This window comes from Pteropus medius, unplaced genomic scaffold, assembly GCF_902729225.1.
Source record: "Pteropus medius unplaced genomic scaffold, Ma_sr-lr_union100, whole genome shotgun sequence".
Lineage (NCBI taxonomy): Eukaryota > Metazoa > Chordata > Mammalia > Chiroptera > Pteropodidae > Pteropus > Pteropus medius.
The window spans coordinates 1,999,746-2,022,521 of NW_024350319.1; the positions used below are offsets into that span (position 1 = coordinate 1,999,746).

General features: G+C 36.0%; 1 protein-coding gene and 1 non-coding gene across 2 annotated transcripts in view; one reads left to right on the top strand and one right to left on the bottom strand.

Moving 5' to 3' along the window:
- The window catches only part of LOC120583187 (cAMP-specific 3',5'-cyclic phosphodiesterase 4B-like), a 233,238-nt gene that overhangs the window by 139,830 nt on the left and 70,632 nt on the right, over positions 1-22,776 (top strand). The gene's annotated exons all lie outside the window — the stretch shown is intronic.
- LOC120583505 (5S ribosomal RNA) lies at positions 10,730-10,848 on the bottom strand. The gene has a single exon (XR_005647799.1). It is a non-coding gene; the product is annotated as a 5S ribosomal RNA (ribosomal RNA).

Sequence of the window (22,776 nt, forward strand, 5' to 3'; positions counted from 1 at the left end):
TAACCTTAGCTATTCAGACTAAGTTTTCCCCAGCATTTTGGATAGCTAAGATGTTATTGTACTTCCCTGTGCTTCTCTTGGTACCTGGTGAGGTGCTGGTCAATGCTCATTGGAGTTAACTCAGCTGAATGACAAATTAATATTATGTGTTATTAGCACATTTTGAACCTTTCAGTAAAAAGGCACCATAAAAGCCTCAAAGTAGCTATAAAAAATAGACATGATAAAAAATATATTTGGATGGCATCTCTTTTTGAAAATACAAAAATAATTCTGTTGTGTTTTGAAACATAATTACACTTGTAGATGTTGGGTGTAACAGAGTCGCATTGGGAGATTCTGGTGATCATAGTAACAGCACTGCTTGATGATAGGGGAGGGGTGATTCATTTTAGAAGCTTTTCAATGACAAGTTTTGTTTTTTGGAAGCAACTTCTACTGCTGTTTACGTAAATGCCTTGGAATATGGGAAGCTCAGTAGCACTGTGGGGGTCCCCAAAGGAGAAAATATTTAATATTTCTCACATATTCCCCATCACAAAACAAAGGCATGCAGCATTGGCTGTAGCAGCAATACATCACCACCACCCAGGTAAGGTCTGTGCTTTTTAACATTGACATTCAGGATCTGTATCAGTCAGGATTCTCCAGAGAAACAGAACCAATAGGAGATATAGATTATGTTTTTATATATTGATATATTGACATGTCAATATATCTCTGTCTCTATTTCTATGTCTGTCTATATCTAGAAATATATATTTCCATATATATCATATGTCATATGATACAATTGTGGAGGCTAGCAAGTCTGAAATCTGTAGGGCAGATCTGCAGGCTAGACACTCAGGCTTGAGTTGATGTTGCAGTCTTGAGTCTGAAATAGCAGATGGGAAACTCAGGCAGGTATTAGTGCTGTAGTCTTGAGGAAGAAATTTATCTTCTCTGGGAAACCTGTTTTCGCTCTTACGGCCTTCAACTGATTGGATGAGGCTCATCTACATCATCGAGGATGATCTCCTTTCCTTAAAGTCAACTGGTTGTAGACCTTAACAACATCTATGGAACATCTTTCCAGGGACATGTAGATTAGTGTTTAATCTAATAATTGAATAGTATAGCCTAGCCAAGTTGATAGATAAAAATCATCACAAGGTCCTTGGCCACATAGCACTTGCCTCCCACTTTGTTTCTTTCCATATCTTCTCATTCCTCACATCAGGCTGCCAATTACTCTCTGAAGAAGCCTGCAACTTGCCTGCCTTTGGTGCCTTTGCCGGCTCCTCCACCCCTGCTCTAGGGTCTCTCTCCTTCTTTATCCCAGCTGTCAAATTCCTCCTCTTCTCCCTTAGACCCTATGTTTCGATATCTTCTCTCCCTCTGTGATTTCCTGGCAGCATGATCAACTTGCTCTGCTTTGTATTATTCTGAAAGGTATTCATGGCTGCCTTCCCTCCTTCCCTGTGGCCTGAGGGAGTCAAGAACCTCCTGCTTTTTCATTTTGTTTTTAATTTCTATCTTCCCCAGAGGGTATACGGCTTTCGTTCATGAGCCAATCTTACTTACTCTTTGCTAGGTCCTGTGCTCATTGCCGAGGAATATAAAGATCAATTAGACAAGTTTTCAGCACTCCGAGAGTTCACAGTCTAGTGGGGAAGGCAAATTAGTAAACTACATGTATCCATAAGTATTTGTTTAATTGAATTAATTCTGCTATAAATTGTATTCACTTTCCCCTCAGTATCTCCTCACCTTAATACTTTCACATAAAGACATGAGCCAGAGCAGACAGCTAGCCTGTAGTGGGCTGGAAAGCTCTGTCCTCATAAAACCTGTAAAGGAGTAGTGTGTGTGGTGTGACTGAGGGACATCAAAGCAGTTAGCTGATTCAAAAACATCTCTGTTACTAAGCTTTAGTAACGCCCAATATGCCACTTTTGGGAATCCTTCCTTATGGGTTCAGAATTATCCCATTTCCAAATGTACCTAGGAGGAATTACTAAATACATATGCTGATATCTCTTTCAAATGTCTTTCCTTTTCTTCTTTACCTCTGTATTGTCTTCTCCTCCTTGAAGACTTAGTTAAATCGCCCTTCCTGGAAAACTCCTACCACTCAGAGGAATTAGGGACTTCTCCTCTGGGTCCTCATTGCACCCTGTGCCCGTTACAACATAAATTTTTTATCCTCTATTGTTTACTTGTTTATTAGTGTCCTGATTTCCCCACAAGATTGAACTCTTACAGGGAAAAAAAATGTGCTTTTCATTTCTGTGACCCTGACGTTAGGCACAGTTCCAAACCCATAGTGAGATACTCTGTAAGGGTTCCTGGAATGACTAGGTGATTCTCTGATAGAATGAGCCCTGAGCATATCTAGGGGACAAGATTGATGAAAGAGAACTGAAGGGTACAGAGGGGAGAGGTGGAAGAAAAAGGGCCTTAAGAAAATTACTTCCGTGTGGGGGGCCGTCCTTGATCCTGCTGTTTGCTATTATCCACTTTTTGGTTTCTTTTATGGATAAAGTACTTTGTGAACTAAACATCCTCTTTCCTTTTGTTCTATAATATACAATCTGAAGTACTTTCCTCTGGCAAGAGTTCTTCTGGAAGCATATATTGAGTGTAAAGGTGGCTACGCGTGCTTTATTTTACAAAAGCAAAAATGTTTTCAAATATCTTCTATTTCTGCTTGAACTGAGAATACAAAGCTCTTCTTATGCCTTGTCTCTCCTATCCACCACTCTTTGCCTTTGCTCAAAGAATAAGCTGGTAAAGACTGCCAACAAAGTATTTTTTTCCAAATCTCGTGACTGCAAGGAATACAGACCTATACAGTTTTTCTCAGTTAATAGGGCTGGAGTTTTCAAGATACTTTGAGTATGGAGCTGAAATCAGCACTGAAAACCAAGATACCCTCAAAGTCCTCTATTATATGTTTCTCTCTCATTAGCTGAGTGAGCTCTCTCTTTCTCATGATGTCTCCTCTCTCTGTTGAGTTGCTCCATTTTCCTCTTGCTCCTCCTACATTACATGTCTCTTCTCTTTTCTCATGTCTTTTGCTTACTTATAAATATCTACTCCCTCTCAGCTTTATCATGGCTGCCCCAGATGCCCAGTAACATGACCTTTCACCTTTGAAAATATATGCCTATAAATAGATGCCCTCTGGTTCATTCTAAGTTTAATTTTTCTACAAATGCATTTTTAAATTAATTTTTATCAGGATTGATTCACAGGTTAATTTTCCCTGACATAACCAAAAGTTATCATTTATTTAGTTACCTGTCAGTTAGTGCCTCTATGCTTTTTATTATTGATTTATGTTATTATATTTTTTATTTATACATTTATATTATAATATATATGTAATATAGTTATTACCACTAGGGCAGAACCTAGCATAGTTCTTGACATCTGTAGATACTCAAAATGTTGAATAAATGGCTAAATGAGGCTCTTGATATCCTTACTTTTTACTCATCCTCTTCTAATCCACCTTCAAAAAAAGTAATCTTTCCAAAACAAATATCAAATCATGATATTTCCTGCTTTGAATCATTAATGACATTTATTATTCAAATTACTAAGAGGATACTTATTGCCTACTTCTCTAGCTTTATGTCCTGCCCTGCCCAATTTCTCCTGCTTTATACTTCTGTAAAGCCAGTGTTATTCATAAAATATACTGTTCCATGTCCTTGCCTTTGCACATGGCAGAATCCGAAAATGCAATGTATGGGATGGAGTGAAGATGAATTTAAGAGACAAGTTGATAAGATTTAATGTCTAAATAATATTAATTTAACTAATGTGTAAATCTCACTAAACCTACCATTGCTTTCTACATAGTAAGCACTTGCTATGTTCTTGTTAGAGTGGATTAAACAGTAGCATTTGTGTTTTTATCTGGCTTCCTATCCAGTAGGACTGAGTGAAAGGAACTGAAAGGGTGAGTTCATTGGTACATGAACAATTTCATCCTTTTTCAAACTCAATAGCTATTATTGTGGCTAACAAAGCAACTCTTATGAATTGAACACAAACAAGAAATAGTCAGGAGAGTGTTTATGATGTCATCATAAATATTTATAAAAGGAATATGATGCGATGTTTTGTGAGATGTGGATAACAAAGGTTAGGCTGTGAATGTTAATTTAGATCAAATTATTAAACACCTGAAACTGGTACAGTGTTTTCTAATTTACAAAGCACACTCACATTTACTCATATTATCTAAATTTCAATTTCTCAATCCCCATTGGACCATTATCTTCAGTGTACAAGAATTCTATAATAGCTCTATCTTTTAGATTTCCTCTCTAGACCTCATATTCCCCAACAGAAACAAGCACTGCAATGTATCCTCTATTATAGCAAAGCCCAAGAGCTGTTTATGTACAGTCTCTGCTTTCTCATCTGACATTCTTTCCTCAGTCCACTCAGAGCTGGGATTTAGCCCCACGACTCTGCTAAAATTGCTTTTATCAAGGTAATTAAAAACCTCCATCTTGTCTATTCACTCCTTCTTCCTTGAAACAGTCTTCTTCACTTGGCTTCAGATACAGTGTACTCCACTGGTTTTGTAACCACCTCACTGGCTCCTCATCCTCCAGAATTCTAAGTGTCCCACTGCTCATTTCTTGTCTCTCATCTTGTCTTTGTATATATATCTATACTCACTACCTAGGTGGTCTCAATCAGATCCCACATTTCAATATTATTTGCACACTGAAGATGCCTACATTTATATCTTCAACCCAGTTCTCTCCCTAAACTTCAAATTTGTGTATCTAAGAGTCTTCTTAACTCTCTCTGGATAGGCATCTCAAGCTTTCGTTCCTAAAGGAAAACTCTGGAAAATCCTGCTCTAAGGCCAGAATTCCCCTTCTGTGAAAGCAGTGCTAAATTCATCTAGGTGTCATAGCCAAAAACCTAGATATCATCCATAATGCCTCTCTTCTTCAGGCCCAGTATGCCATCAGTTAATAAGTCCTATTGACTCTACCTCTCAAATGTACCCGGAATTCGACTGCTTATTATCACTTCTACCTCTACCAAGCTAGGCAAAGCCACCATTATTACCAGCCTAGACTTCTGGAACACCTTTCTAACTAGACTCTGTTTCCTTTCTTCTTTTGTAGTCAGTTCTCTACTGAGCAGCCAGAGTAGTCCTTTTAAATGTAAAACCATCCAGTGGGATTCTTTTTATTCTGACTAAAACTCATAGTCTCTTCCAGAAACTATAAGATCTATATGATCTAGCTCCTGACTTTCAGCTCAAGTTTATTTCTACCTTAGAGTATTTGCACATACTAGTCCTGTCTGGAATATTCTTCTACCACATTTTCCCATAATTCACTCCCTCAATTTCTCCTGCTTCTTCTCAAAGGTGATCCCTCGCCCACCTTCTTATATCTTTTTGTCCCTTAATTCGCTTTGTTTCCTTAGCCATTTACCTGCTAATATATTTGCTTAATTCTTTATAGTCCCTACTGTTGTCACTAGAATACAAGTCCAAGAGTGCATTTAATTATGTGTCCCCCCAAAATTTGTTGAATGAGAGAATGAGACTCGAATATAAATCTTGTTACTAGAAGTTGAGTACTCTTTCCATGACCTAAAGGCATGTAAAAAGTGGTCAGCTTTCCATATTTTTTGATATCTTCAGAATATTCTGAGGAAATAGTTTGAGAAGCGTGATTTCAGGTTTTTCTAGATAAATGAAGATGCATTATATTGAAACAATTAAGTAATTGCAGTTCAGGTTGGTAGGGTGTGGGCTTCTGATAGAGATATCAGTAGCATTCCTTTGGCTCAGAGTCATCTCACTAACTGCGCTACTGTGTAGATTTGGGTATAGTGCCAAGAGTGATAGGGAGAACCATCTAAAAAATAGAAATCCATAGATTTTTCAATGTTGACATAGTGAAACTAAAAGAGCAGGAGAGGGAACATAGTTTATTAAAGCCCTATCAGATAATTTTCATGTATAGTGTCATGGTTAATAGAATTTTGGACACAGGCTAGAGTAATCTTAAGGCTCTCAAACCCGGCATTTTGAAGTGGTGTCCTCTTTGTTCCCTGTAGAGATTACTTTCACATTGTCCATGAATTCAGTGCTCCTCACACTTGTCTGGAAGACATTGACAATTTGTTTGAGAAAATTTATGGTGAGATAGGGCAGCTACCATTTTTGTGTACCTACTGTGTGTCCAGCATTTTAAGCCTATTATCTTATGTGACCTTTACAATCCTGAGGTAGACATTTATAATGGACAGTTATAGTTTGGTCTATCCAGAATAGCTTCCTTTTTCTTCTAGGAAATGTCCCTTTCAAAGCCAAACGCTGAATGTTTTAATAGGAATTTTGCATACAGCTCCCAATCTGCTGGCCAAAGATGTTATCATGTGACCAAAGATGAGCCAATTAGAGTCCTCACACAGAATTTTTAGTTAGTGCTAAAGAGGAAAAATTGTTCTTCCCTCTAGTCACAAAACTGTAAATTGTGGCCCATGAGCACATCATACTAACATCCCACTAGGAGGAGCTTGACGAGAGAATTTACTTGATATATAGAGAAGAATGGAGACACACCAGAGACAGAGAAACCCAAAGGTGTTTGAATCCTTCTATTCAGTCTTCCTTGAAGTTGGCACTATCTCTACTCTGCATTTTTTCAATGGTTTCATTATATGAACCAACGGCTGCCTTTAAAAAAAAAACATGTCCATTTTAATTGTCTATTTAGAACTTACAATTGCAGGAGGCCTAAATAGTACAGTTTTTCTCCATTTTATAGATGCAAACACCCAAGTATAGAGAAAGTCAATTAGTTGTTACCTCTTAAGTGTCTAAATGAGATTTGAATTCGGATCTGTGGGCTTCTAACTGCTGTCCCCTGCTCTGTTCGCCACATTGTCTTGCCAATTCTTTTACTTCTCTAAAGAAGTTACTACTCAGCCGTTTAACATGTGACATACCTCCTTAGGCTTCTGTTGTTGTTATTGTTTGTTCTTTAACAGAAAGAAGTATTTAAAGTAGTGAAAAAAAATTTGACTATCCAAGTGTCCCTACACAAGTCTCTGCTTAAGTTTCTTTATTTGTAAAATGACTAAGTTGGACTCAGTGACCTCTGAGATCTTTTTTTTTTTCCCATGGAAAATTTTCTAAAGTCGAATTGATTCTCAGTGCCTATGAAAATCTAATTATACTGACTGTGCCTCTAAGGTTTATTTAAATACAAAGCAAAGAGCCATCAAGAGGAGGTGCCGCCATCAAACTTCGTGATCAGGAGCCAAGTTGGCTTCCAGCCCTCCAGCAATAACTCTAGAGTGGTGCTGTCAGAACATCAACATGTTATTATTTTCAGATCAGAGTCCTATACTCAAGGACATGTGTGCATTGGCAGGAAAGAAGTAAAAAATAACCAGAAACAACTAATCTTCTGAAAGATGAAAAGGCAGTTCTTATTTTTTTTCTTGAAAATTATAGTATACACTCCGAAATCTTGGAGACATATTATTTTGAAATAGTTGCTATAAGCACCTGTCTTTGGCATTCATATTGGATGCTCAATAGCTCCTACAGAACATCTGGAGTCCACAGATGACCACATCGAGAGGTAAAATCAGTACAGTGAAGCTCATTTCAGCGCCGACATGCACAAACAGGCACGGGCATGGAAACCTGAACAGAAACACACACACATATGCACAGAGTGGCCTTTGTTTCCTTTGGAATGTATTCTTAGACTGGGTGCTGGGAAATTGTCCCTTGTGGAAGCCTTTTGATAATCTCCCAAGTCTAAAGTATCAAGATTATCTTACTCTGAATGCATTTCTGGTTTAACACACAATTCTTTGAATAAGAGAATCAATTTATCTTTTCAGAATCTCTTTTCCACAGAAGTTCCAATTATTTTTAAATTCATATTTATATGGTATTTTATTGTTTACCAGGTGTTTTCATGAAAATTATTATCTATTATAACCTATGAGATTGGTAGTAATATTATTTATATTTAACCTATTTGTCTTTCATCATCACAGCAGCTCTATTATTATTTGCTCTTAAGATGAAGATGCTAAGGCTCAGTGGTATAAATGACTTATCCTGGGACATACAGCTGATAAGTAGTGGAACTGATATTCTACTAAGGCTTTGGATAGTGTAAAAAGTGAAGGCTGTAGAGCCAGATATATCTGGGCTAGAAGCCTGAGTTAATCCACTAGTTTTGTGACCTCGAACAGGTGACTTAATCTCTTGGATCTTTAAAGTGAAGTTCTATTATCTTTAAAATGAAGTTTATGATATCAAAATTATAAGCTTCTTTGGAGTATTAAGTGAAAAACATGTAAAGCCCTTAATACTCATCCCTGCCAATTTGAATATTTTTCATTGCCAAGTAGGCATTCATCAAACATTCATCTTGGCTATTGTTTTAAGCCAAGAATTTTGGAGCACTGCAGAAAAACAAAGTACTCCATTAGGTGTTGATATGTGAGAGTCTTTCGAAGCTCCAAACGTTTACAATACAAAGAGGTCAGTGCTGAGATGCCTTGAGGCTCCAGGGATTTTCTGCCTCCTCACTTTATCCCTGATTGAAAACTATGCTTTCATAGGGTTCTTTGGTGGTAAGGGTCATGGATTAGTATACATTGTTTTCTGCCATTTTGGTGACCCTTTAGACTCGCACGCATAGAATCCAGCAGTCTGTGGCTTCCAGGCAAGTGAAAGAGGCTATTCCGTACTCCACTGATGATGTCATCTGAGATTAGAGCTGGAAAACTTTGCTAGAGCATGCTTAGATCTCAGGTAAGCCAACTAGTCTCTCTCTGTTCCATGGCTACAGATCTCAGCTTTTCTGCCCAGTCTATACTGGCTTCTGGTCACAGTGTGTGGATGAGTTGGCTTTAGATAAACTGAGGAATGAGTTAAGGACTGTCCGTTATTAGGATAATGGGTAGCTGAATTATCTGTTGTTCTTGTAAGAAACAGAAGACCCAATTCAACATGACTTGAAGGGGTCATGAATATATTACTGAATTTAGTTTTCATTTTCAATATCCTACATTGAGATAATAATTTAGAGTGATTGTAAGGATTAAATGACAATCAGTTCAAAGTTCTTACTTACCCAATATTTGACATATAGTAAGTGTTCAATTAGTGTTAACTATTTTTTTGTGATCATTGTTATTTTAGTTATTGAGATTCAGAAGCAAAATACAACTTCCTGTCTATATAACCACGAAAACTTTTTGTCGAACCCAATTTTTTTAAATAAACATTTTCTCAGGAACTATGATTTTGTCCTAGAAGAGCATTATCTTAGACTCCAAAGAGCTGTGTTAAAATTTCTTTGCTGTCTCTTACTAGCTGTAGGATTGGTCAACTTTTCATTCTCTCTGAGACTCAACTGCAGAATGGAATAAACAATACCTGCCTCAAATGACGTTGTGAGTGGTAGATAAGATTGAATGGCATAGTACCTGATATACTGATGTTTATTGGGACTTAATCTGAACCTCAGTTTCCTTATCTATAAAATGGAGATAAGGATACTTTTCCCCAGAAGTGATAAGTATTCAATACAATGATAAATGTGAAAGCACTTTGGAAACACTAAAGTATTATGTAAGTATATTTATTAGTAGTATTATTAATCTCCTATCACTATTATTTTTAATAATAATACTATTATTACTCATACAATTATTGCTTATTACTACTATTAATCATTATTACTCTTGTTATTTCTAAGCCAAATAGTATAGATTTTGATTTTTTCATATCAAAGAAATACTCATATGAGGAGATGGCTTAGAAAAAACTTCAAATTCTTCAGCTCATGAGATTTTGTTCAGAGATGCATTTATTGTAAGGTACTTTTAACCAATTAAGTCACTTTTCAGCATGTAAAATTGTTCCTGAGCAAAATAATTTTTAAAATGTCATTTAAAACTAGTGAGGTTAAAAGTTAGTGATATTAAATGTGCTATCCTGTTTATGTACTTACAAGCTGTCTGACTGCCCATCATACTTCAGCTTTTCAGAGCCAGCCTATGGAAGATCACCTGGCACTGGTGCATGACTTATTACCAACTGAAACAGCCTGCTCAAAGGTGTTTTGGTGGCTTTTGTGCTGTTATCTGTTGATGGACTGCCTGTGTGTCTTTGTGCTCTCAGATAACATTTATTCCTTGTTGTTTTTCCTCCTCATAAACTGTAAGCACAAATCGTGAGATGTGTTTTGTCTGTAATATGCTAGTCTCTGACATCATTTTTCTTCTAATTATTTCCTAAGGTGGCCCAGCCCTCTCAACTGGAAGCCAGGATCCACTCCATCACCAAGACATGCTTTAGTAGAAAACCAAAAGAAATCATTTTGCAGACATAACCCTAGAGCTAGGGCCGCAATCCCCAAGCCACGGACTGGTACCGGTCCATGGCCTATTAGGAACCGGGCCACACAACAGGAGGTGAGCAGTAGGCGAGTAAGCACAGCTTCATCTGTATTTGCAGTCACTCCCCAGCACTAGCATCACTACCTCAGCTCCACCTCAGATCATCAGATATTAGCTTCTTGTAGGAGCACTGGTCCCTCATACCAAAAAGGTTGGGGACGCTGCCCTAGAGTAATATATATCACATACATGTGTGGCCTTTTTTTCCTCGTAGTTCGGCTCTTATTTATTTATTTATTTATTTATTTATTTATTTATTTGCCTACAGCACCTGGTCTTCCTAGGTGGTCTCCCATCCAAGTACTAACCAGACCCGACCCTGTTTAGCTTCCGAGATCAGACGGGATCGGGCGCGTTCAGGGTGGCATGGCCATAGTTTGGCTTTTATTAAAAGACTAACAATATCTGTTATCAGCAGTAGGGCACACTGCACATGAAACATAGTCAGATGTCTTAGGTTTGGGCTCTGACTCTGAGATCTTCTAGATCAGTGACCTTGAACAAGCTGTGTCTCTCAGACTTAGTTTCCTTAACTACATGTGATTTCCTGCACTGCCACTCCATCTTTTAGCTGTGCTCTTGAGCTTCATTATAATTAAAAACAAACAAACAAACAAACTTTTGTGCTTCCAAGGACACCATTAAAAAGTGAAAAAACAACCATTAGAATGAGAGGAAATATTTGTAAATCACATACCGATAAGGGAGTTATTTCCAGAATATATAAAGAACTCTTACAACTCAATTATAAAAAGCCAAATAATCCAATTAAAAAATGGACATGGGATTTGAATGGACATTTCGCCAAAGAAAATACACAAATGGCCAATATCCACATGAATATATCATTAGTCATTAGGGAAATGCAAATCAAAACCACAATTAGATACCACTTCATATCCACTAAGATGGCTGTAATGTAAAAGATAACAACAATTTTTGGAGAGGATGTAGAGAAATCGGAAACCTCATACATTTTTGACGACATTGTATAATGGTGCAGCCACTTTGAAAACAGTTTGACTATTCCTCGAGATGCAAAATACAGAGTTATGATGTGACCCAGCAATTTCACTCTTAGATGAAATTGAAACTCCAGGAAAAATCAAAACATACATCCACAAAAAAACTTGTGTATACATGTTTATACAAGCGTTATTCATACATAAAAGCCCCAAAGTGGAAGCATCTCAAATGGAATGAACATAAACAAAATGTGATATATCCATAAAATGGAACATTTTTCAGCAATAAAAAGCAATGAAGTACTGGTACATGCTATAACATGAATGAATCTTGAAAACTTTACATTAAGTGAAACAAACCACATATTGTTTGATTCTATTTATATGACATGTTAAAATTGGTAAATCAGTAGAAACAGGAAGTAGGTTAGTGGTTGACAGGGACTAAGGAAAGGATAAATGGAGATGGGTTTCTTTTAGGAGAGATGAAAATATGCTAAAATTAGATAGTGGTGATGGTTGTACAACTGTGAATATACTAGTAACTATTAAAATGGACATTTTATAATGTTGAAATTAATGACATGAGTTATATCTCAATAAAACTTATTTTTTTAAAAAAGGAACATAATTCTATAGAATTGAAAATTAACATAAGATGCCTTTTTCTTTCTGTTTCCTAGAGTAAAAGTGCAGTCTCTTTTTGTGGTTGTGGCGGTAAATTAGCCACATGTCATCTTTAAAATTTCCCTTATCAAGTCTTCCCAGATATCCTTTGCTAATTTTATATTTCCTTCATAATCTAAAAATAATTTTTTATTAGCATTTTCAAAAGTCATCATGCTGACTATTTGGATTAAATGAACCACATTCACCAATGCCTCTCTCTTCTTTATTTAGTCTTTCTCAACAATTACATTGCTCCCTAAATCATCAGGAAAAAATAAAGTTTTTTTCCTATAAGAGAGTTACCTTGAACATTCACCATGACCAAAAATATTATTTTGATGAAAACAACTTCCATTTAATTATAAACCAGGCCAACTATCTTCTTTCTTGTTAACTGTAAGACTGTGGACTGGCACTTGTTTTTATTAATTTATTCATTAATTCATTTTTCAACAAATATTTATTAAGCACCTACTTTATACTAGACACTAAAGTGGCACTAGAAATAAAGCAGTAGAAAAATGGGGGTTATATTTGGGACCTCATAGACCATTATAAAGACTTTGGCTCAAACTTTGAGTGAAACGGGGACCAACTGGAAGGTGTTCAGCTGATGAATGATGTGACCTGAGTTACGTTTTTAAAGAATTACTCTGGCTGTTATTTTAAAAATAGGCTCTGGTGGGGCAAGGACACAAGGAGAAAGACCAGTTAGAAAATTGATTTTCATGTCTAAGTTTTGATTATCTGTATTTTATATCTGTTGCTGCTATTGCAAAAAAATGAGTCCCATCCTTAGGTCAGCTTCTCTGAGATGCGAAGTTTGAGAAGTTGAAATGTGGAGGCAAATCTGAAATAAAGAAACCAGATATCCCTCCTAGAAACACAGATCCGATTATAATACAGGTTATCAAGATCTAGAAGGATGATAAATTAGACTAAGTCCCACAGCAAGAGACAAAGGGGAAGCCATTCAGACATGTCTTCTCATTTGATTATAAACCAGTGTTTGTCAGTGTGAGCCATAGTAATGATCATATTCTACCCAGAGATCCAGAATGCTAAGACCCTTGTCATTTCTGTTGAATGTCTTTGACATATAAATGGTCAAGCTGAGAGATGCCTTTAGTTCTTCAGGGATCTGAGGATCTTTGAACCTGTTACTGCTGTGCTGTGTTAATGATGATCCCAGTGGCCTTCAAGGACTATTGTATCTGCTTAAAGGCCAGTCTTCCTGGGCTAGAGGTGGAAGTTTAAATACACACCAGCATGCTTAGAGCAGCCATAGGTGTTGGTCCCAAACCTGGACAAAGTTGAATTCATCATTCCAGTCACACTGTTATTTCTTTGTGTAACATAGACATTTTCTTTGCTCTGTAATCTCCTGTGATGAAAGAGACTTATAATCAGTCCAGGATTTTCTCCTTTGTTGTGGTCTAACATATGTCATTCAGGAAATCTGACCCCATCTGTTAGGTGTTCTTTCATTGTTCTCTGAGTGGGCTAAACAATGCAGTATGAGTCAGACAGGAGGCTTGATAGCTCCAAACTCAAGGCAAAAGGCAGAAAGAGAGAGAATTCTATTCGATTAATCTGATCATTTATTAAGTTAAAGGAAGACTCAAAAACATGCTGACATATCACCAGGCATGGAGGAGAAAATGCAACATGAGAGAGAAAACAGGATACTTTTTAAAGGGAGATATTTTCCGATGTATTCTGAAACTCAAATGCTTTCCTTTTCTGAGGTAAATTAGGAGAAATGCTACACACATCATTCAGATTTGACTGCAAATCGATTTTCTCATTTGATATTGAAAGGAAACTACCAATGATGTTCCAGTTGAATGCTTACATGTTGAATGTTAAGTTATTTGTATTCGTATCGAAAATGATATCTACTCTGCAATAGGAAGTGGCATGCCATTGGAAAGAAAATTAAAGGACAAAGAGCTAAGCAATAACTATGTGGCAGCAAGAACTGAAGGAAATTAATGCAAGCGAGCTGAGTCCCTGAGTGGTGGGATGTTGATAGAGCACCAGCTCTGCAGGATGTTGTGTGCGAGTGATTTGCCTCCTCCTCGGCGACATTCATGGATCTGGTAGGTGTTGGTAACACTATGAACAATAAACTTTATCTGACGGTTCAGGGATACAGCTGGGACATGGTTTTCACATTTGAAATCACCACATAAAAAGGAATTAAAAATAAGCAAAAAAACTGGAGAAATGTAATGCTTCATAAAATTATATGATTTTTAGGAAAAATATTTTGAGTACATTCATATATTAAAAGTTTTTTACATGTCTTTTTTAAATTAGAGGCATAGATAGTGAACTGAGTGGACTTTTTCTACAAGAATAAATTATCTCAGACCAGGGTAAAATTTGTGAATTAATTTCATTTTTCTCCACTTGACTTTTAAAGTAAGAGTATTTTTGAAAAGCTTTCTCTATTAGACTTCTACAAAAAGAAATATAAGGTAATGAGCCATTACTACAAAGTGTTAAAAATTTTAACAGCCCTCAAATATCTATTTTTATGTGGCTAATGAATAGTTGAGTATTTTTTAAATAGTTTTTAGAGCTATGGGAGAGCTGTAAAATACTTTGCATTGTTTAAATATTTCTATTTTCAATGAATTATGTCTTTATTTTAAGAGTTAAGAAACAATAAAAAAAAACATGGAATTGTGGGTAGGTGGGAGACCACTGGGTGTCACAAACTAGAACCAAGCAATGATTTGTGTGATGTTGCATTGATTTACTCATGTCATCTCATAGTTGCAGGTTTACGCATACATACATTTTCCTTTACATATAGGAAAATAAGCATACATTTTAAGCATAGTCATTACTTGTCAGGAATTATTTAGCTTTCCAACTGCTCTGAATGCCAAAACTTCCAGAGGGTAGAAAATATGGCTGACATAGTTATTTTGCACATTGCCTAGCTTAGGCTTCAGGCGGTTCTTTCAATGAATACTTTCAGTAGTGTGGAGTATATCAGAAAAGTAAAACACTGTAATTTTTAATTTTGAGCTTAATTAGTTCTCATAAATAAGACCACAATTTTTCCTGATCACATTTTTTCTAGGGTCAATTGAAAATGTAGAGGACATAAAAGGAACTTAGAATCTTTACTCTTCTTATCAGAAATGGAATTCAAAAGACAGTTCAGTCAAAAAAAAAAAAAACCTTTTTACTCCATTTTAATATAACTTCAATTGAGGCAGTCATGAACTTTGCAAAGTGGAGCATTACTGGTCTATGAAGAAATAAAAAAGAGGTGGTTTCTTAAAACTAGAAAACATTTGATTAGACAGAGTAGGTTCTTAATGGTTTCAGAGCTATGAGATATAACTAATATCACTGTGAATTTCTAAAAAGAAGATATGTTTAAAAAGGAAAAAGTAAAGTTATCTAAAATAAAACCTTTTTAGGAGGTGAAATGCCTATTAATATCTTAAAAGACCTCTGGAAATCAGTTTGGGAAATGTGATGTTGTTTCAATGCCTAGAGGACCTGATTGATATGGGCGAAAAATCCCAGTGTCATTGTTTACCAACTGTTTGACCTCAGGCAGGTCTGAGTGCAGATTCTCTTGTTTTTACATGAAGTTATAATGCTTCCCTTGAAATGTTGTGAAAATCAAGTGACACAAGTCACATAACATAGTTACTGGTACATATGAAGCACTCAATTAATACTCAGTTCATATTAAGAGTGAAATATGAAAAACAATGTAAGTATTATGTGTTTGATTGCGGTATTTAAATGAGATATAAAAGTAATTTAGCACAATGCCTGGTCCAAAGAATTAATTCAACAAATATTAGCCTCTTTACTACTTATCTCATTACCTTTATATTATTTATAAATTGGTTAATCTTTTTGAAAATCCAGATTTTTTTAGTAATGATATGCTTTTTCAAATCAACTTTTAAAAAATTCCACTTATCCATTAAATGGCTGATTCAATCATATTTCCAGCATACATTTATAGAGTACTTACTACATACTAGTACTGCATTAGGCTTCTGGGATTCAAAGTTCTGTAACCATCAGATAAAGGTAAACCCACAAATAACAATTATGTCAGTGTGTTAAAACAATAATAGATGTATGCACAGCCTGCTTTGTCTGCACCTATGTCAGATTGGGGCATAAAGGAGGTGAACTGTAACTAGAATTCTCATGGATAAGTAGGCCATAACTAGACAGAGAATCAGAAGGAAGACCTTTCGGGCATATCAAAGCTTAGCATGATTCATTTTGAGGGAAAAAAAGTAAAAAACTTACCATTCCAAATCATAAGAAGGGAAGCGATTGCCTGAGACAATACTGAAAGACAGACAGGGCTACATAAGCCCTTATAATAGCTTCAACTTCATCCTAAAAGCTATAAAGTTCTTATAGCAGAGAAGGACATAGCTAATGTGTGGGGCCATCCTGGAGGCAGAGACTGGTTAGGGTGTTTTCTATGGAAGCAAAGGGGGCTTCTACAAAAATAGGGTTGTATTTCATTTTTGAAGGAAAAAAAATCAAGCAAGTGCTGCTTGCTATACCCACAAGAGTCTATTTGTGTTTATCAAAATCTTTGAGTGACTCACTGACTCAGTCAACTCTTAGGTGGCAATTTGCAATGATCAAAATGGAACATCACAATTAGACCGCTGAATTATGAGTGGTAAAGTGTTTTCAAGGTTCAACAACTAAAGGCTTGGAAACTGCCTAATGTATTCTAAGCTCTCCACTTGATAAAGATTTGTTTCTTTTTATATAACTCTTCAGAGTTAAATGTAAATTTATTTTTTTCCTGTTGAACTTACATATTTTTTGTTCTTTTACCTATTTTTTTCTACTGAACTACAACTAACAGTGAATCCAGGTGAGAAAATAACATTGAACTCTACATTTTCAATTATATCCACATCAATTAATTATGTATAAATAATCACTTAAATGCAGTAGGAGAACTGAAATTTAAAGATACCCTTCGGGAAATCCCTTAGCATGAGAAGAATTATTTTGTAATACAATTACTTAACAATTTATTTGTTTTCTATGTATCTAGTTTCTACTACATGATCCCTAAGTCAGGGCATACCTACATTTAGTTTGTTTTGTAGGCGGAATACAGGCTAACTCTGAAGTCATGTTGGCTACTATGGCAATCATATTAGAAGCTAAATTATAGATTTGTAAATGTTTCCAGAAATCAGGAAATACTTGCTTATTCGTTGAAATAATAGCTAGAAAATCTATAGAGCTTGACAAAGTATATTTGTCACAGCTAAACACTGCACAAAAGCTAATATTCAACTGTGCAAGACCTAATTTTTGACAACCATTAGGTTATAATCCTGCGTGTAGTTCCATTGTGAAGAATATTTAAAAAAAAAAAACAACAACAACTCAAAGAAGCCCCTTTGCTTTAATTATATAAACCAGAATGAAAAAAAAGAAGTGCCTGAGGTCTCTGTGATGAAGATAAAAAAACAGGAAAACTTGAATACTCACACAAATTTAAATATGTTATCTTTTACTAATAGTCACTGATAGGTACAGACAGCAGAAAAGCTCACTTCAATCTATAACTAATTTATTTAGCTGGAATATAAACACCCAAGAGTTTCAGGAATGTATTTATGTTTTTCTGTGCTGTGGACAGTATTCTTCTCTTGAGACTTTAGCCACAGCTCAAGCAGTATGAGTGAATGCCTCTGAGTCTACTTTGATGAAAAATTGCATATAATATATGGAGAATTACATTACTTTTTCCTTCCAGTGCTATGTAAAGGAACTGCATATAGCCTGCTCTAGTAGAGCACATACTACTAAGGCAGAGTAATTTATCAATCATCACATTATTTGCTGTGCTCAGCATGAAGCTAGGTGTCAGGGGGGTGCAAAAGAAGTATAAATACACTTGCTTCACATTTGGGGCTGAAAAATCAACTTCCATGAGATTATTTGCTTGAAAAGTTAGGCAAAAAGTTTTCTTTTATTTGGTTGGTTTTTCAGTAGAGACAAGACCAAGAAGAAACACATATTCTTAATCAGTATTAAACACTAGGCAGTACTTAGTATTATAAGCTGGTTCCGGGCAGGTGGCTCAGGCTATTAACAGCTCAGCAGAAGACCTAAAATTACCCGAGAGTTGATGGCAGGAAGGAATGTTAGCTTGCTCTTAAGATCTTCCTCTCAGTCAGAAAGGCAGTTTCCTCTTTCACTACATAGTTGAATCAACAAAGTCAACGTTCTTGACGCTGAAGACAGACTGAAGAAAAATTCCAAGACTAGAGGTCACTGGCAAAGAAGCAGAGAGCTAATCTAATAGAGAACGTCTTGACAGGGCCCCACCTACAAAACCACAGATCTAATATAGCAATGGGGTGTAGGCAATGTCTAAAAGCTTCAGGGACTTCTACTCCTATAATATTCCTTGCCTTAAATTGCAGCTCTTTAAAGTAAGCTCTATCATGCCAATCACAGTAAGTTAGTCTGATGGCTAAGACTTCCCTATTAGAGTAATTTAATTTTTGTGTGTGTGATAATTAAAGGTGAAGAAAATTAGCATCTTGACTATACTGGTCAACTTATCCAAATGATCATAGCACAGGTGAAATTAGCATTTTAAAAGATAACCAAGTCATAAAATTAGTATTTCTGTCAAGACTATTTGTGTCAATTCATTGAAAGTTAGCTTTTGAATTACATGCCTGCTGAATCAGTTTTTAGTAAAATGATGCTGTTGTATTTCATATTAAAATAGTTCTATATCAAGCAAAATTTTTAAGTTTATGCATTATCCAAACTTTGATGTGAATGGTATGCGAGGAAACATTCTAAACACAGCTAACCTCAAAATTAATCTTTTTTCTTTATGATAGACTAAAACTGTGGTTATTTTTTAACTGAATATTCATTGAGGGTGCTACTCTGGTATGCTCTGTACTCAGTGGCCTTGGCGATACAATACTTACTAAGAATTGGTCCTTGCTAGGTTCCAGAAGAAACTTTTCCTTCAGTAAAATAGACAGACATATGTTGAGCACAATTTGAGAACTGCCATAAAAGAACTATGGAAAAACTCCATAAGGCCCTAAGAAGAGCTAATACAGGCTTCACAGAGGAGATGTTCTTTGAGCTTGGTCTTTCAGGATGACAAAGGAAGTTTTCCAGATAGAGAGAAAAGCAAATACAAAAGAAATAGAAAGGGGGACAACTCATTCAGGGAAAGATAAAGTCTATACTGTGGCTTATGTGTATTATTTATTTTCTGTCCCCTCTCCTTCCCACATCACCCCCTACCCCAAGCTGAAATGTGAACTACACGAGGGCAGGGAATTTTGGCTGTTTGGTTGAAGGATATCTCCTAAATGCTTAGAACAGTGTCTAGCACATAGTAAGTGCTCAATAAACACTTGTTCAAAGAATGCATGAGTGTATGTGTGTGTGTGAGTTGTAACTGTGTGACTTGGGACTTAGGCATCTCCATGAGTTCAAGTGATTTTGGCAAGATGGCATCCGAAAGTCTTGGTCTTTGATCTTCTTATATCCTGGAGAGTACTTGGCTGAAGGAGGATTTTATTTTGAAACTAAGAGTCACTCTGTAGCCTTTATTCTGACAGCAGCAAAGTTTTAAAGCTCTGAATTTTTTTTGTCACTAAGAAGTGTCATAAGCTACAGGCAGGAAAAAAAGCCAAGTTTAGTCCATAGCACATTGGAGCCAGATAATAAATACTCAGACTCTGTAACATTTTTGGAAACCTCATTGAAGAATATTTAATGTAAGCTGTTGGTGTTAATTTCTAAGTAAGCAACAAGAATGCACTGTGATGGCCTTTCTTTAAAGTGGGGTGCCATGACGGCTCAGTGAATAAAGCTTGGAAAAGTCATCACAGACTTTGGTGTGTTGCTATGAAAATCCAAAACTTTCAGTCACATGGTCAAAAATCATTTTCCAAGATACAAAGGACAAATCTTAGAATTCACATTAAAAAAATTATAAAGTCTCATCACAATATGTACTGTTACTTTTAAAAAGAAAATAAAAAGGAGAGATTATATATGCATCTCTTATTTTCTTATATATTATTTGAAAAAGCTCATAAGTGACATTCTGAAATTCTCATGTTACAGATTTCCCCTTTCCCCCACCTAAAAACCCCTCAAAATAGAAGAAAATATATTATTTAAAAATATTAAATATCTATTCTATGCCATATTATGATACTTTGTACACATTTATTCTTTATAAAAACCTATTAGATTATCCTTATATTACATATTAAAAAGCGAGGCTTGGGTGGTGTTAATTCTCCTATTTTCATGGAACAACTATTGGAACAACATGGAACATGGAACAACAATCAAAACACAAACTCAGGTCTGTATGATTCTGAAATTCTTTCTCTTTACATCATATGATAAAGAAAATTTGTTTAAATACTGATTTCTTGACCACTAATGACAGTACTTTTAATTAGTTATTATTTGTAAAGTTTATAAATATTCAAATTTATTTAATGGACATATTTATATTCTTTTGTGGCCTTTATAAACAGAAAAATAATTATTATTTCTCAGTTTACTTAGAAATATTTGGTGATCTGAACTAAAAATATTTTGATTGCTTACGAAAAAAGAGTCCATAGATTTTTGTGATACTCGTGCTATGGGCAAGAAGACATTGTATACTGAAACTGATATAAATATGGAAAAGACTTTCAAGGATCTTATAATTAAGTTTGGATAATGCAGCTTATATGCTCAATACCTAGTCTTTACATCAATCATCTGCCAGAAAAAAAAATCAACTTTCATTTTTCACTGCTTTAATTCCAAGTCACTAGTTTGTTGGTGGTTGCTTACCTTACCAGGGAAACTCACCCAGTATATTTCTCTATTAATATCAAAGCATCATCACATTGTGAATGGCCAATGCCAGAATATCTAGGTGCCCGTGCATGCCTAGAGAACAGTGCCTCTTTTCTCCTTTATCTGGCAATGGACAGTGGGACTGCACATGAGTGAGTTGGAGCACAGAATACAAGAGGCGAGAGGGTAAGGACTGCACACGGAAACAGAAGTTACATGGAGAAGAACATCCAGTATTATGGCATGGAGAGTGAGAGCTATCCATTGACAGAAAGAATCTCCATCATGGGCTGCTCACACATCAAAAATGTATTAGAAGGAAAGAAACATATACCATAGTAAATGTTGAATAAAGATAAGCTAACCTGTTTGCTCACCATTGAATTCGTAATGGCTAGTATGACACTGTTGTCAATCAACATTTGCTTAATGAATGAATAAGTGATCCAAGATGCTCAAGTCATTTGCACAACTATAGTTGTTAATAAATGAATAATTAGTTTCCTGCATGGGCTGATGTAAGCTATCATCTCTGACATCACTACCATTTCTGATTGAAGTGGTAGGCTGTACATACCTTAGAAGAACTGGGAAGCCTTAGAATGTGTGGATTTTAAATATGTCTATCTGAACCTAATTCTAGAATTTCTAATATCCTTTCTCATGGTTCCCAAATCTAGGTCTAGCAGGGAAGCAAATGGGGCCCAACTGTCCAAGAGGCCCTTGAAAGATCCAGCCCTGTTCTGCAGAAAGGATTCTAAAATCTCTTTGGTTAAGTAGATCAGCTGAGTTTATAAACACTCATGTTTATTGATTCATTTAGTGTTTTTCTAGAACAGCATGCCATTCAGTGCCTAGCTAGAGGAAATAGAATGAACAGCATGTAGGCATTACTCTTCAGGAGTTCACACGCAAGTAGGGAGGAAGCAGACATACGATCGAATACGTGTTACTGCAATCCGGTAAGTGTCTGTCTTTATAAAAAATTGTGTTAATAGGAATTAGAAGGTAGAGATGGAGGACAAGGGCAGAAAATATGTGAAAACATGAAATAGCACAGCTAGTTTGGAGAACTGAGTGGCACGAGTGGGTATTAAAGGTCATATCAAGAAGATAAAGTTAGAAAGTTAGTCAAGCCACATCATCATATAGGAATCTGTTGTGACATGCTAAGGAACACAGACTTTTTCCATAAAAGCTTTGAGAAGTCATACAGGTTTTTAAGCAGGGAATGACATGGTCAGATTTATCATTGAAAAAAAATGACCATTTAGGTAAAGCTCAAATCAAGGGAACTGGTTAGGAGGCTGTTGCAGTAATCCAGGAAAGAGACAATAGTGATATAAATTAGGCCATCTATGGCAAAAAGAGGAAACCATTTCAAGAAAGGTAAAGGAAATAGAATGTTCTGGGATAGGTAACCATTTGGTCAGTTACTCACTTGTTTCTGACACTGGCAAAGTTTGGCAGGCCACTGGCTGATAAGACAGATTTCCCACAGCTGTGAAAAGGGCCCTACTTTTATTGGTACTGGTAGTGGTGATTAGATGTAAAGGTAAGAATGATTCTCAAGTTGTTATCTTGATTTACTCTGTAGATTTTGTATTATTTACCTGTGTGTGTGTGTGTGTGTGTGTGTGTGCACGTGCGCGCACGCTTATAGATGTGTGTCTGTGTATGTTTTCCCATTGCCTAGCATAGTACTTGGCACCGAAGTACAATGATACACATTTTTAAGCAAGTAACTAAAAATAATAGCTATCACATTTAGAGTGCCTACAGGTGT